This window comes from Amblyraja radiata, chromosome 12, assembly GCF_010909765.2.
Source record: "Amblyraja radiata isolate CabotCenter1 chromosome 12, sAmbRad1.1.pri, whole genome shotgun sequence".
Taxonomy (NCBI): Eukaryota; Metazoa; Chordata; class Chondrichthyes; order Rajiformes; family Rajidae; genus Amblyraja; species Amblyraja radiata.
The window spans coordinates 7,975,380-7,991,723 of NC_045967.1; the positions used below are offsets into that span (position 1 = coordinate 7,975,380).

A 16,344-nucleotide genomic window follows, 5' to 3' on the forward strand; every position below is an offset into this window, starting at 1 on the left:
GGAGTTTGTACGTTCCTCCCGTGACCTACGTGGGTTTTGTCCGTGTTCTTCTGTTTCCACCCACACTCCAAAGACATACAGGTTTGTACGTTAATTGGCTTGGTGTAAATGTAAATGGATCCTAGTGTGTGTGGGATAGTGTTAATATGTTAATGTGAGTCTGAAGAAGGGTTTTGGCCCGAAACGATGCCTATTTCCTTCGCTCCATAGATTCTGCCTCACCCGCTGAGTTTCTCCAGTACTTTTGTCTACCATTAATATGCGGGGATTGCTTGTCAGTGCGGACTCGTTGGGCTGAAGGGACTGTTTCTGCGCTGTATCTCTAAAACAAAAACTAAAACTGGTTGGCTGGGAGTGAGAGCAATATCTACTATAAACAGCACTTGCAAGCTTCGACCAATTCATGAGAACAGAATGTGAAGTAAACCAATAAACTAAGTCTTGTTTCACTCCAATATAATTCTTGTTATGAAAGAAACTCCGGGAGAACTCTGCTGCCAACCTCATAAGTGCTTGTCTAAGCTGCTGAGAAGTCTCCCCAGGCGGCTTCTGTTTCCCTGAATACGAGAGTATGATCTCTCTTCCCCTGCTGAAGTCTGGAGACCTCGGGCAGGTTGCAATATCCTTAACACAGTATTTGCCAAGTCTTCAGAAGGAAGCCACTAATACTGGCGCAGAGCACTGGTAGGTTTCCTGTAACATATCCGACAGTGGGGCTATTTGAATTTAAGAGGAAGGAATCAGTGACATGATTCGTTCTCCAGTGACATTCATGAGTTGGTCTGGCTGGTTACTACTGCACATAATACACCTTCCTGTTTAAAATATTAGTTCACCCAGTCCCTCACCCTCAATGGTGATCTGCTACTGTGGGCACCAAATAGATTCAGTCTGAAGAAGGGTCTCGACCCGAAACATCAGCCATTCACTCTGTCAAGAAATGCTGCCTCTTCTGCAGAGCTACTCCAGCTATTTGTGTCTATCGTCAGTGTTAACCAGCATCTGCAGTTCCTTCCTACACAAATAGGCTCTCTTGATTATCCCGTACTAACGAAGCATTGGTGCAGAGTCACTGTCAAATAGCCCGGGTGGTCGGCATAAACCCATTGAAAGGAAAGCAGTCTATTGGAAGTAATGATCCTTAAAGACTCTACAAATGGGATTGTTTACACACTTCTATGTTTTTACCCAGCAGTCATGTAGATCTAGTCTTCATGGGACAAATGCAGACAACTGGCTGAGGACTTCAAGGAAGGTTGTGAATGCAGACAGTGATGTTGCACGCCCACTTGCTTCTTCGACCCTGCGGTTGGCCAGAGGCTTTTTACTGCTGAGCCTTTGCTTTGATGAGGTTGTTGACTGTTCTCCTGCGATTCAGAAGTGGTGGCAGCTGCACCTAAAGCCTCCGTGACCTCAGCCATCCTCGTTCCCGCACACCTGCTGCCTCACCCGAGGGGAACGTAAACGGAAATAGTCGTTCACTTTCTCACTCTTTTGTAAGCCGGTGTTAAGATGCGGAGGAATCGGATGTAAATGTGAACTCTATGCATCACAATCCCCATTGTGTTCAGTTTTGCCTTGAATGCCTGGCCCTACGTGCCTGCCTGATCCACATGTTGCCTATCCTTCCTGTTCCTCACCATCCTAACACAACTCGATAGGAAATCCAATGGGAATAAAGTCTACTCCTTAATGGCCTCAATGGCATTGGGTGGGTGTGCAAGAATAAATCATGGTGAAGCCGCGTTGGAGAGTAGCGTGGTGATATTACACCGCCAATCTGTGCTGACCAAGGGTCTGCTTGACCAATGTATTGACTATGTATAGAAAGACTACCCACGGTAGCAGAACCCATTGTGAGCGTGCTTTCAGAAGGGGTTTGGACATCATTAAGGGATGGGGAGAAACAAGCAAAGGACTGAAATTTATCTCTAATTTGTCAAAAACGTTATCATCGTTAAAAGTATGTGGGAAATGGTGAAAAGTAAATCAGAAACGGGTCAAGACACATATCGATACATTTTGGGCAGCATGTACTCAAATGATTGGGATTGGTGGAGGAAAGGGACACTAAAGTCAAAGACCAGCCATGATTTCATTGTATGTCCAGGTAGGAACTGCAGATGCTGGATCACACTGAAGATAGACACAAAATGCTGGAGTAACTCAGCAGGGCAGGCAGCATCTCTGGGGAGAAGGAATGGGTGACGCTTCGTGTCGAGACCCTTCTCCACTTTCCTTGATCTCATCCCCTCGTTTTCACACCCTACCTCTCCTTATCTCTGTGACACCCTCTCCCGACTCTCATCCTGAAGAAGGGTCCCAACCTGAAACGTCACCCATTCCTTCCATCCAGAGACGCCGCCTGTCCCGCTGAGTTACTCCAGCATTTTGAGTCTGTGATTTCATTGTATCCAGATTAGGCATGAGTGGCTGAATGGCCTACTTATTTATGCTCTGGTTTTGCCTCTCAGACCCAATAAAATTATGCAATGGTGCCTGAGGATCAAACAGACACCTTAAAGCACTCTTTAGGACCAGTTATTCATAGACATTTACTGGTGTTATTCACCCTGTCGATCTACCCGGTTGGTTTAAGGTGACGAGAGCAGAACGCTGAGTATATCTTGGATTCTCTAATTTGCAGGCTTTGAAAATCCATTTTAGCATTTAATTACAAAGCTTGCCTGAAGAAACAAAAGGGTCCAGGTTAGTGCTGCTTCCCTGCCGACTTGCTGTAGGATAGCAATGCTTTAATCCACAACTGTTATTTTCTCCAATGAGCCGATATTATTGCAGGTGTTACAGGTGCACAGTCAGCCAACCAAGAAGGCAGGTCTGAAAAGACGGACTGGAAGCAAAAAGTGAACATTACTGATTAACTAAACATTCATGGACTGGAGCCTGAATCAATGGACTGGAGCCCAAATAAATGCTCACCTTCAGTGTGCTTTCTATTCAACAAATCGAGTCAAAACTCCTTTGGCCTACAGCTTACACGGTAGTTCTCTGATCTCGGGTATTCTCTCTGGTTCTTTATGAATCTTCACCACTTTCTTTCTTTCTTTCTTTCTTTAAGATGCTCCTTGAAACCAACCTTGATCACAAGCCTTTTTTATTAAATGTATTTTGTGCTTTTCCTGCAATACTTCCACTATAGGGCATTTAAGCGACGTTTCTCTTATAATGCCTGATTGTTCCAGCACATTTTTGCACTGATCTGATTAAATTCCTTAGTATCTGAACCTGATCTAATCTATTTCGCCCAGCTCCACTCGCCATTTTGTTCTTTTATTCTCTACCTGTCGAGCTGCCACATCTTTCGCTCCTTGTGTTATGCTCCTGACTTTTCACATATCTGATTAATTGCATAGAGTAGGGTCTGTGTGCACTCCTGTTTCTTGCACAGTGAATAATAGCCTGATTGTATTCATGCATAATCTTTTCTGTGACGGAACAGCACACAAACAAGAGCTTTTCGCTGTACCTCGGTACACATGACCATAATAAACGAAATCAGAGTCAAGATTTCAGAGCCTCAGCCCTTTGTTCCAATGAAGTCAGTGGATTGAAGATAAAAGCGGAGTGTAACACTGCCACTACATTATAGCGTGTCTATCAGTACCAAACAAATCAAATGTGTAGGCACAGGTTTTTAAGGGAAGAACAGTGTAAAATGCAAGTAACATTTGCATCCTTTGTATTTATTGCATCCACTGTATGTTTCTCTAGTTTTGGGCTACTTTTCTAGTGAGGCTTCCCGACAGCCAGTTCCAGGAAGGGGCATTGAGGAAGTTTGTACTGATTACTACAGGGTCAGAACACATGAAACATTAAAGGGCCTGTCCCACTTACGCAATTCTTTCGGCGACTTGCTAGCACCCATCACAGCCGCAGCAGGTTGCCGAAAATGCTCAACATGTTGAAAATCCAGCGGCGACCAGAAAAAGGTACGACTCTTTGGGCAACTACTCACCACCAGACAGGCATCACCCCCACGACATGTCAACATTTTTCGACGACCTGCTGCGACTATGACGGGTGCCAGCAAGTGGCCGATAAAGTTGCATAAGTGAGACAGGCCCTTTAATGTTTCATGTGTTCTGACCCTGTAGTAATCTAATAGCACACCCACAAAATTAGTCAAAACGAGTTGATTTTAACATGTTTATAAGAGAGCACATGTTTATGTCCGAGCGACCACATCAGGAGGCAAGTTTATTAAGAGTAATTTTAATGGCTTATAATGTGAGAGTGTTAATTAAGACAAAGTTGCCTTTGTAAATTAAGACTGTGTTTGGCTGAAGAAGGGTCTCGACCCGAAACGTCACCCACTCCTTCTCACCAGAGATGCTGCCCGTCCTGCTGAGTTACTCCAGCATTTTGTGTCTATCTTTGATATAAACCAGCATCTGCAGTTCCTTCCTGTATCTCCTCCAACCTCATCTACTGCATCCGCTGCTCTAGATGCCAGCTGATTTACATCGGTGAGACTAGCGGAGGTTGGGCGATCGTTTCGCCGAACACCTCCGCTCAGTCCGCAAGAACCTACCTGAACTCCCGGTGGCTCAGCACTTCAACTCCCCCTCCCATTCCCAATCCGACCTCTCTGTCCTGGGTCTCCTCCATTGCCAGAGTGAGCAACACCAGAAATTGGAGGAACAGCACCTCATATTCCGCCTGGGTAGGCTGCGGCCGGCGGGCATGAACATTGAATTCTCCCAGTTTTGCTAGCCCTTGCTGTCTCCTCCCCTTCCTTAACCCTCGAGCTGTCTCCTCCCATCCCCCCGCCCTCGGGCTCCTCCTACTCCCCTTTTTCATTCCTTCTCCCCCCCCCCCCCCACCCCCTATCAGTCTGAAGAAGGGTTTCGGCCCGAAACGTCACCTATTTCCTTCGCTCCATAGATGCTGCTGCACCCGCTGAGTTTCTCCAGCATTTTTGTGTACCTTCCTACACAATGTTGTTTTTGTAATCGTTATCAGAAGCCAAGACAAGATATTTACTAGATTCTGCTCCACCTTTCATTGGAACTGTGTCCTGTTTGGCTGAAGAAGAATGCGTGGTGACAGGATTTCCACTCGCTGATGTGGGGACAGGAGAACAGAATGCGACTTGATTCAAAAGCTCTTGACCCTTGACATTTGCTTCTTGGATGTTTGGTGTTACAGAGCAGTCACTCTGATGGCACAACATGTTCTCTCCTCTGAAGTGTTTAGCACCTTCCCAGGTGGCCCAAGAAGGATGAAGAACCCTTTGTTTTGGGGAGTCACAGACAGCGGAGACTTGCCATTCCACCACTCCAGTAGAACCATGTGCAGGAAGGAACTGCAGATGCTGGTTTACACCGAAGATAGACACAAAATGTTGGAGTAACTCAGCAGGGCAGGCAGCATCTCCGGAGAAAAGGAATGGGTGGCATTTCGGGTCGAGACCCTTCTTCAGACTGAGGGCCAGAGGAGAGAGTGACACAGAGATATGGAAGGGTAAGGTGTGAAAATGAGAGATAAAAGGGGACTCTGGAGAAAAGGAAGTTCTCACTGAGTTACACTTCATTGACAACAGGTGAATTGCTGTTACTGCTAGGATTTTAAAACCATTATTTTGAGCAAAGAATTTGGTAAGAAAAGAATCCGTGGAAGCAGAAACAATGACTGGATTTTGTTTACGGCATTAAGTTGTTTCAAAACACAGATTGCTGGCAGCTGCATCTCAGCTTTGGACTTTAAATGGTTAAATTGCTGGCTAAGATATATTATGATGGGCAGACCACACTGATCCCTGTAGGCCTGAAGGGAGGTGATAATTGAGGGGAGAAGCTATGGATAGACACAAAATACTGGAGTATCTCAGCAGCACAGGCAGCATCTTTGGAGAGAAGGAATTTTTAAAATTTAATTTCAAAATATACTTTATTCGTGAAATAAATATATACAATACATGATCCATACAAACCTCCATCCAGCATACATCCAATACAGTTTCCCCAAATCACAATTTTTACCCCACACCCTTGCCACTCATGGCGTGGAATCCCTTCCCTTATTTTGAGAGGCGTCTCCACGGAATGGGTGACTTTTCGGGTCAAGCCCCTTCTTCTGAGAGTCAGAGGAGAGGGAAACGCAGAGATATGGAAGGGTATGGTGTGAAAATGGGAGTTCAAAGGGGACAAAGCTCTAGGAGAATATAGAATAGATCATTGTTAGCTCGGGGAAGGTGACAACGAGGCATACAGAGATAAAATTTAATCAGGAGGACAATCAGACTGGTCAGAGAACTAGGATGGGGGAGGGTTGGAGAGCGAGGGAAAGCAAGGGTTACTTGAAGTTAGAGAAGTCGACGTTCATACCGCTGAGCTGCTCAAGTGAAATATGAGGTGCTGTCCCCCAATTTGTGTTGGGCCTCCCTCTGACAATGGATGAGGCCCCGGAAAGGTCAGTGTGGGAATGGGAGGGGGAGTTAATGTTTAGCAAGCGGGAGATCAGGTAGGTCTAGGCGGGCTGAGCGGAAATTTTGGTAATGGAAATGGACCCACGGATGGTAAATAATGATGTTTCAGCCAGCGAATTGCTCGGTGTAATGTTCGGGCCAGTCTGCCGACGTAATTCTGTGGAGACACGAGGGACTGCAAATGCTGGAATCTTGAGGAGAACATAAATTGCTGGAGGAAATCAGCAGGCCAGTTTGTCCTGTGGTCCTGAGCCAAAACATCACCCATTTCCCTTCACAGATGCCTGCTGACTTCCTCCACCCTTTTGTTTTGTCCTAAAGTGTCTCGACTTCAGGCAATGATGCACCTGCAGTGACTGCAGCCGTGCATCAAGATTGATGGTATGTAAAGAAAAGGAACTGCAGATGCTGGTTTATACTAAAAAATAGACACAAAAAGCTGGAGTAACTCAACAGGCCAGGCAGCATCTCTGGGGAAGATGGATAGGTGATCTTTGGGGCTGGACCTTTCTTTGGACTCATTGTAGGGGGTGGGAGACTAGCAGTAAGAAAATATCTCCTCCCCCCCCTCTCCTCCCCAACAATCAGTCTGAAGAAGGGTCTTGACCTGAAACGTCGCCTATTCAATTTCTTCAAAGATGTTGCCTGACCAGCTGACTTACGCCAGCATTTTGTGTCTGTAACAAATGATGGTCCTGAAAGTAGACACAAAATGCTGGGGTAACTCAGCGGGTCAGGCAGCATCACTGGAGAGAAGGAGTGGGTGACGTTTCGGGTCGAGACTCTTCTTCAGACTCATTGATGGTCCTGATGCAGGATATCGACACAAAACATGGACCTTGCCTTTTCACCCAAAGGTGATGCTTGACTCTCTGGGTTCCTCCAGCAGATATTCCATTGCTCCAGGTTCCTGCATTGGCTGACGCTTGTGCCAAGATTGATATGAGCCTGGTTCAACCATCACTCGGCCTCTCTGTCGATAAATTCCCTGGTGGTCTAGTGGTTAGGATTTGACATATCCAATGCAGCAGCGTGTGTTTGATTCCTGGTCAGGGAAGTTAATAGAGCTGCTTTATTGCCTTCCACCGCAGTGAAGAACGCTGATTCCACTGTGGTGGATGTTTATGTCAAATTCTATTGTGTATTGTGTTCTTTTTACTTGGATGGCAACTCAAATATGACTGTACCTTAATTGGTGCATGTGACAATAAAGGTGAACTTGAACTTGAACTACCTAACACCTCCAGTTCTCCAGGAGCAGTCTGGAGCTCTGGTGCTAGGTGGATGGAGCCTGCATATTCTCCCAATGACCACGTGGGCATCCCTAGTGTGTTCAGATTCCTCCCACACCCCAAAGGATGAGTGGGTTGGATGGTTAACTAGCCACTGTAAGTTGCTACCAATTTGTAGCTGAGCGGTGGAACCTGTAGAGGGTTGACAAACATGTGGGGGAAATAGGTTACAAGGCAAATTAGTGAGGGAATTTCATTACTCTGTGACATACTTCTTGGCCTGAAATGGCTCCTTTTGTTGCCTTAAGGAAATAGGAAATGTATAGTTTCTAGCAGAGATCATAAGGTGTCAGTCATAAGTGATAGATGTTTAAGAAAGAACTGCAGATGATGGAAAAATCGAAGGTAGACAAAAATGCTGGAGAAACTAGCGGGTGAGGCAGCATCTATGGAGAGAAGGAATAGGTCACGTTTCGGATCGAGACCCGAATCGTCACCTATTCCTTCGCTCCATAGATGCTGCCTCACCCGTTGAGTTTCCCCAGCATTTTTGTCAACCTGAGGTCAATTATGTGCAACCTTGCGGAACCATAAATGGCCTTTGCATGGTTTCGACATGAAACGTGGACAATTCCTTTCCTTCCACAATGCTGTTGGATCTGCTCAACATATTGTTTCTTGCTCCACATTCCAGTATCTGCTGCCTCTCGCCCAGTCAGTTGCAGCGAAGGTCATGTACCCAGTATGTAGCTTTGTTGCCACTGTTGTTTTAGAAGCAAAGCCAATTGGCTCCAGCACGCAGTTTTAAACTGGAGTACCTCTCCTGATCCTACCTGAGCACAGGTAACTACAAAGCAACATAAGAGGTTATTGTGGTACTCTCTGGGTCCACCTCCAACTTTTACTAGACTGAAGCTTGCAATCCAAAGTGGTGTAGGTTAACCCTCAGTGTGTGAGTCAGAAAGCTGTGGGCAGGGATGGGAGTTGGTTGTTGACCTTCCCAAAGGGATTGTCCATCTGAGACATAGTTGCCAGGATTCTGCCAATCTCACCTTCTTGGAATGCCTATTACATCCATCTTCTGATAATGTCCAGGTGTTTCTCCTCTTGCTCTGACCTAAGCTGAGACATGGTGAAACAGAGTTTGGGTAGATGATTCAAGAGATGATTCAAAGATGATTCAAGAGAATTATTCAAAGTAGAAATAAATCCGATTGTTAATCTTCTGCTCTGCGTGATATGGCACATCACCTGTTTGCCCAGTGACTCATGCCATTGCACAGCACAGCATACCATAGCATTCTGCTGCCTTGCCCAGTTGCCACATATTCTCAGTCTGGACCTCTATGCTGGCACACTACATGACTGTGAAGTTCATCAATGCCAAGTCTAATCCGATTGATGCAAGTGTGTGTTTTCCAGCAATGGTCACTAGATTGTCGTTCACCAGGTGGAGAGATGGTATTCTGGAAATGTGAAGGAGCAGCCCATGATAATTATATAATTGTTATATCTATATAACTAAAAGTCTCATCTTGACCACTTCCTGTCTGCACTCTATATTGATTTTAGAAAAAAAGCTATTACATATCGCTATGATTTTTGGCCATCTTACTCAGTCCTCCTCTGCTGAGGCAGCCCCAAGGATTTTTCCGATCGATGAAAAATAAAAAAGTTATGTGTGTTTAAAAAAAATCTTGAGATCAGCTTATTGGTCCTCTCGCCTGTCAATCACCATGATGAAGGTAACGCCCCTTCCGGGGGGGAGGGGGGGGGGTGCAGGAGTATAAATCCCAAATGCTATGAACTAGCATTTGAATTTGGTGGCCTGCACTCTGCTGGAAATGGTATGAAATTGCATTTAAATGCGGTGGCCTGCACTCCACTTGAAATGGTATGAAATTGCATTTGAATTTGGTGGCCTGCACCCTGCTTGAAATGGTATGAAATTGCATTTGAATTTGATGGCCTGCACTCTGCTTGAAATGGTATGGAATGAATTTGGTGGCCTACACTCTGCTTGAAATGGAATTTCAAGGAATAGCCGTGAGTGAACTGCCAGCCCACCAGCCGTGAGTCAATCAACTGCCAGCCCACCAGCCGTCAGTCAACTGACAGCTCAACAGCCGTGAGTCAGTCAACTGCCAGCCCACCAGCCGGGAGTGAGTGAACTGCCAGCCCACCAGCCTGAGTGACTGATCTGCCAGCCCACCAGCCCTGAGTGACTGATCTGCCAGCCCACCAGGCCTGAGTGACTGAGCTGCCAGCCCACCAGGCCTGAGTGACAGCTGCCAGCCCATCAAGCCTGAGTGACTGAGCTGCCAGCCCATTCAATTCAACTTTAATGTCATTGCACAAATACTGAGTATAGGTACAACGAAATGCAGTTTTGCGTCAGTCCGTAGTAGTGCAATATAGAAATTTAAAAAAAAAAGAGGATACAGAATAATAAAAAATACAGAATAATTAAACAATGGGGACGGAGGGACCGGAGGAATCTATCGGCGGGACTCCGAGTTCAGCAATGCGACGGTATGATTGTAGAAGCTGTTCCTCATCCTACTGGTACGAGACCTGAGGCTCCTGTACCGCCTCCCTGATGGGAGGAGGGCAAACAGTCCATGGTTGGGGTGGGAGGGGTCTTTAATGATCTTCCCAGCTCGTTTCAGACACCGTTTTCGGTGGAGGGCATCCATGGCAGGGAGCGGGGCACCGATGATGTGCTGCGCGGTTTTCACCACCCGTTGTAGTGCCTTCCTGTCCGCAACAGTGCAGCTGCTGTACCATACCGTGAAGCAGGCGGTCAGGATGCTCTCGATGGTACACCGGTAGAAGTTGGTCAGGATCTGGGGGGACAGGTGGGCTTTCTTGAGCCTCAGGAAGTAAAGGCGCTGCTGTGCCTTTTTGATCAGCTTGGAGGTGTTGAGGGATCAGGACAAATCCTCCGAGATGTGTACCCCGAGGAATTTGTAGCTGGAGACGCGCTCCACCTCAGTCCCGTTTATGTGGATGGGGGTATGTCTGCCCCCTCTGACCTTCCTGAAGTCGACAGGCCTGAGTGACTGAGCTGCCAGCCCAAGTATCCATTCGGCCCACAATGCCCATACTAGCTCTCTGGAAACCAGTCCCTTCGGCCCATAACATGAGCACTAGCGCTCCAGATAGCCCCCGCCCCCCACTGGCCACCAATATTGGAATTGGTGGAGAGGTGGAATATTGCGTTGGGGGACCAGCCCTCCCATGTGAACATGGGACCCAATGGGTGCCACTTAGTCTAGTAGTTTTTACCGAAGCCAATTAACCTAAAAACCTGTACATCTTTGGAGTGTGGATGGAAACCTGAGCACCTGGAGAAAACCCATGCAGGTAACAGGGAGAACGTACAAACTCTGTACAGACAGCAGTCATAGTCAGTATTGACCCCGGGTCTCTGGCACTGTAAGGCAGCAACTCTACCGCTGCGCCACCATGCCACCCTCTCGGCTGTCAGACAAGAGTACAGGTTGAGATTTTCTTTGGAAGCCCTCTCTGTTTCTTGAGGTTTTCTGCCAAACTTCTGTGAACCCAGAAGGTAGAATGATCTCTTTCCGATGAAAGAGGACCGATTGTGAGCAATTTGGATTTGTTTATATTTCCATGGGTCAAGCTGACCTGTGACCTCTACAGCAGCAATGTCAGAATTGAGTTAACACAGCAGTGTGCACTGTTCCTGCCCTCATTCACTCCTTGCGATACATCAGGAATGTAAAGCTTACCTCCAGCTCGCTCTCTCCTTCCTATCAATCATTGTGTTCAAACTGAAGTTGACATCTCCTAATCATTAATTTTTATCTCATAATTTTCTTTCTTCCCAACCGTGATAATAGTATGATAACAGTTTAGTTTAATGTCACGTGTACTGAGGTACAGTGAAAAGCTTTTGTTTCTATCCAGTCAGCAGAAAGAAAATACATGATTACAATCGAGCCATTTACAGTGTATAGATACATGATAAGGGAATAACGTTTAGTGCAAGTTAAAGCCAGCAAAGTCCAATCACGGATATTCTGGGGGTCAACAATGAGGTAGCTTGTAGGTCAACACTGCTCTCTGGATGTGGTATTCAGCTGGGAAGTAACTGTCCCTGAATCTGGTGGTAGACACAAAATGCTTGAGTAACTCAACAGGACAGGCAGCATCTCTGGATAGAAGGAATGGGTGATGTTTCGGGTCAAGACTCTTCTTCAGAATCTGGAGGTGTGCGTTTTCTCACTTCTAACCCTACTGCTGTGTAATGTGTAGGAATGAACCGATGATGCTGGTTTAAACCGAAGATAGATACAAAAAGCTGGAGTAACTCAGCAGGACAGGCAGCATCTCTGGATAGAAGGAATGGACGATGTTTCGGGTCACGACCCTTCTTCAGACTGGCTAGAAGTAAGGGAAACGAGAGATATAGATGAAGATGTAGAGAGATAAAGAACAATGAATGAAAGATATGTAAAAAAGTTACAATGAGAATGGAAACAGGCCGTTGTTCGCTGTTTGTAGGGTGAAATGGAGAAGCTGGTGCGACTTGGGTGTTGGAGGGATGGAGAGAGAGGTTACTTGAAGTTAGAGAGATAAATATTCATACCACTAGTCTGTAAGCTGCCCAAGCGAAATATAAGATGTTGTTCCTCCAATTTGCATTTAGCCTCACTCTGACAATGGAGATCTAAGACAATGGCTTGTTACCTTTATAATTGTTACTTTTTTGCATATCATTCATTCATTGTTCTTTATCTCTCGACATCATCGTCTATATCTCTCGTTTCCCTTATGCCTAACCAGTCTGAAGGAGGGTCTTGACCCAAAACGTCACCCATTCCTTCTCTCCAGAGATGCTGCCTGTCCCGCTGAGTTACTCCAGCGTTTTGTGTCTATCTTCGGTTGTTTCAGTAAAATCACAGAAGCTTACAGTGCTGAAGAAAACTATCCAGCCCATTGTTTCCTTGTTTGACTCTTTGAACAGGCAGTCTTACTTAGCCCCTTCTTAAGAGTCTCTTATCCTCAAATACCAGTCCAAATTATTCACGAGTCCCACATTTTGAAATGGAGTGTGGCAGATCCCAGATTGCAATGGTAATCAACCCAGTTTGGGATCTTTTGCCATCATGGAATCTGTGATATCGTTGATTCCTTTTTTCATTCCCCCTTTAAATTCAGAATTTCCTTGGTTAAATTTACAGCTCCCGGTCTCCCTGAGACGTGTCAATTCAGCACTAAGCAGACCCCAAGGTTATGACTTTGCTGTTTTATAGAATCTACAATTAAGATGTGCTCAGTCACTCTGAAAACAAACACTGGTTCTATGTGCAGCAGCACGGAACTGGAGTTTTAAAATCTGCTGCTTACAAATGTTTGGCCTTGACACTCACTAGGAACAGGGCATTAAATGAAAGACTTGTTCAAAGAAATAGTCAGGAAGGAGAGTTGCTGTTGTGTTGTTGTGTAGCTGGTAACTTAAAGGGCAGCAGTGCAAACTACTTAAAGGCAAATTACTGAGGATTTGATGTCAAAAGAAATGGTCAGATGGAAATATCAAATAAAAAGAGAATCCACTCATCTATATCATGCCTCGGTCTTGGACTTATTTCAGGTTCCTCATTGTGGTACTTCCAGGAGTCACAAATGCAAATCTTAGATAATCTGGAATAAAGGGCCTGTCTCACTTTCACGGCCTAATTCACGATCTCTGCCGAGTTTGCCCTTGACTCATGCTCGCAGCATGGTCGTTACGAGTTCATAGGAAGTCGTGGGTAGGTCATGGCAGGCAGTGATGCTAAGGCAGTCGTAGGTACTTGTGGCATCAAGTAGGTCGGGGCGATTTTCTAGCCTGATGAAAAATGTCCACGGGTAAAAAAGACCGTGAATTAGGTCGTGAAAGTGGGACAAGCCCTTTAAGCATCTGGAATAAAGCATCTGGAGGCAGACACCTCAGCAGTATGAATATTGACTTCTCTAACTCCGTAACCCTTGCTTTCCCTCCCTCTCCATCCCTCCCCCATCCTAGTTCTCCAATCAGTCTGACTGTCCTCCTGATTAAATTTTACATTGTATGCCTCGTTGTCAACTTCCCCTCGCTAACAATGATCTATTCCATATTTTCCTTGAACTTCATCCCCTTTGATCTCTCGTTTCCACACCTCGCCCTTCCATATCTCTCGTTTCCCTCTCCTCTGACTCTCAGCCTAAACAAGGGTCTCAACCTTTCAATCACCCATTCCTTCTCACCAGAGATGCTGCCTGTCCCGCTGAGTTACTCCAGCATTTTGTGTCTATCTTCGCAAGCACGTTGCACATGGCTGAAGATGATTCTTCTTGGTTTGTGTGGTCGATGTATCATATATGGGGTGGTTTGCAATCAAGCATCATGTTGCACAAAACTCTGTCACATAATCAACGAGGTGAATAAATGCATGACACACACACACACAACAATGGGTTGTGGTTGTCATGGATCACATCATTATGTTTCATTTAAATAACGGCCAGGAAATCCCGACAGATCTTTAGGCATTCCTCAAGGATGTTACAAGATTTACAAACCTTCGATGAGTATAAGGATCAGATGCACTGTCTTGAGGGTTGTCTAGATGAACAGATATTTAATGCCATCAACCCCTCTCCTTCATCCCACCCTCTCATCTACCAATGTCTCAAATTCTCATCTTCCTGCTCGAATTTCTCCACCTTTCCTATCTCTGCAACCTCCTATAATCCTCCAGATATACTGCTGCTCCAACTCCAGCCTCTGGTGCATGCTTTTGTCCCAGCACCCATGCTCCTGACCCCAGCCAATGGGTCCGACACTATGGAACTCCTTAAACCCTCCCTATCTTAAAATCAACATTGTCGTTTGAGCTTTCAATGACTAAAATCCTCTGTTTGCCTTGAAATGATGTTGTTTGATAATGCTCATCTGAAGCACTTTGGGATATTTTGGATTAAAAAGCAAAGTGCTGGAGGAACTCAGCAGGTCAGGCCGCTGAGGAGGGAATGGACAGATGATGTTTTGGGTTGGAACCCTTCTACAAACTATCCCTTCTTGGAATAGTTTATAGAGTCATACATGGTAGAAACAGGACCTTTAGCCCAACTTGCCCACACTGACCAACATGTCCAATCTACATTAGCCACACCTGCCTGCAAACCTGTCCTATCCAGAGGTTTACTGCAAAAGTAGCAGAAGAAATGTCTTCCTGGTGCCCTTGTGTTAAAAGTGGTTGAGTATCGGGATTATTTTTGGATAATACACTATTTTATTGAGATTTGGATGTGGCTTTTAATTATTAATTGCAAGTGAAAATAGTTTGAAAGCGTGGAATAATAAAGTGGCCCAGTTAAGTATTTGATAGAGGAAAATACGTTTTTAAAATATCATAGTTGGTGACTTTCGAAGTTGGCTGGAGGTGCAAGGTCATCCACTTGCAGTTCCTTGGGTCTCATTGAAAAGGACTGGGTGGGGAAGAGGGATAGTTAATTGAATAGAATTACCTTTATTGTCATTCAGACCTTATGGTCTGAACGAAATGTTGTGCCTGCAGTCATACATACAATAATACAATAATAAACAACAACAAACACAAATTAACATCACCACAGTGAGTCCTCCAAACACCTCCTCACTGTGGTGGAGGCAAAAATCTTGGGGCTGCAGTCTCTTCCCTCCTCTTCTCCCTCTGCGCTGAGCCGATTCCCCACCGGGCGATGGTACAACCAGTCCCGCGGCTCACCGAACCCCACAAACGGGCCGGCTCAAACACCGCGGCCCGGGGTGGTCGAAGTTGCCGCCCTCCAGTCCAGCAGACACAGCCGCTGGCTCACGGCTCAACCCCGGACTCAGGTCACCGCCGCCAGAACGCCGTCCCAGCCACCGGAGCACCGTTCCAGCCCCTAGCCGAATCGCCCTCACGTGAGTGCCGTTCCATCCTCGAGCTGGGCCGCTCCGACGGGAGCGCCGTAACTCCCTCGAGCTGGGCCACTCCGACGGGAGCGCCATTCCACCCCTGGGCTGGGCCGCCCCGACGGGAACGCCATTCCACCCTCGAGCTGGGCCGCCCCGATGGGAGCGCCACAGCCCCTCACGGGAGAGTCTCAGCCCCGCGCCAGGCCGCCCTCACGGGAGCGTCACAGCCCCTCACGGGAGCGCCGTTCCAGCCCCGAGCCGGACCGCCCTCACGGGAGCGAGCCCAGGGAAAGTCCTGACTGGCTCTGCCTCCAGGGTCTCGAGGTCGCCAGCTCCACCATTAGGCCTCAGCGCAGACGGAGGCAGAGAAGGGGGATACGACAAAAAAGTCGCATTCCCCCGAAGGGAGAGACAGCAAGCCCCGTTTCAACCCCCCCCCCCCCCACAAAAACACAACCTAAAAACCAAAAACTTAACTAGACAAAACGAAAAAAAAACAACACAAAAAAGTAAAAACAAACGGACTGCAGGCGAGCCGCTGCTGCCAGGGCAGCGCCGCCACTTACAGAATGGGGATGGATTTAATAAGTTCATATTCTAGATACATTGGAGTGAACTTTCAAAATCACAGCCTTTTTGGAAGGAATGGGATTTAGAGAGGAGCTTGTTGTTTACACGGGCAGAAGAACAAATGATGGGAAGTGTGAAGGAGGAACTGCAGATGCTGGGTTAAA

The 16,344-nt window shown here is 46.4% G+C and overlaps 1 protein-coding gene across 7 annotated transcripts in view; it reads left to right on the forward strand.

The window, feature by feature from the left end:
• The window catches only part of col4a6 (collagen type IV alpha 6 chain), a 394,735-nt gene that overhangs the window by 12,936 nt on the left and 365,455 nt on the right, over nucleotides 1-16,344 (forward strand). The gene's annotated exons all lie outside the window — the stretch shown is intronic.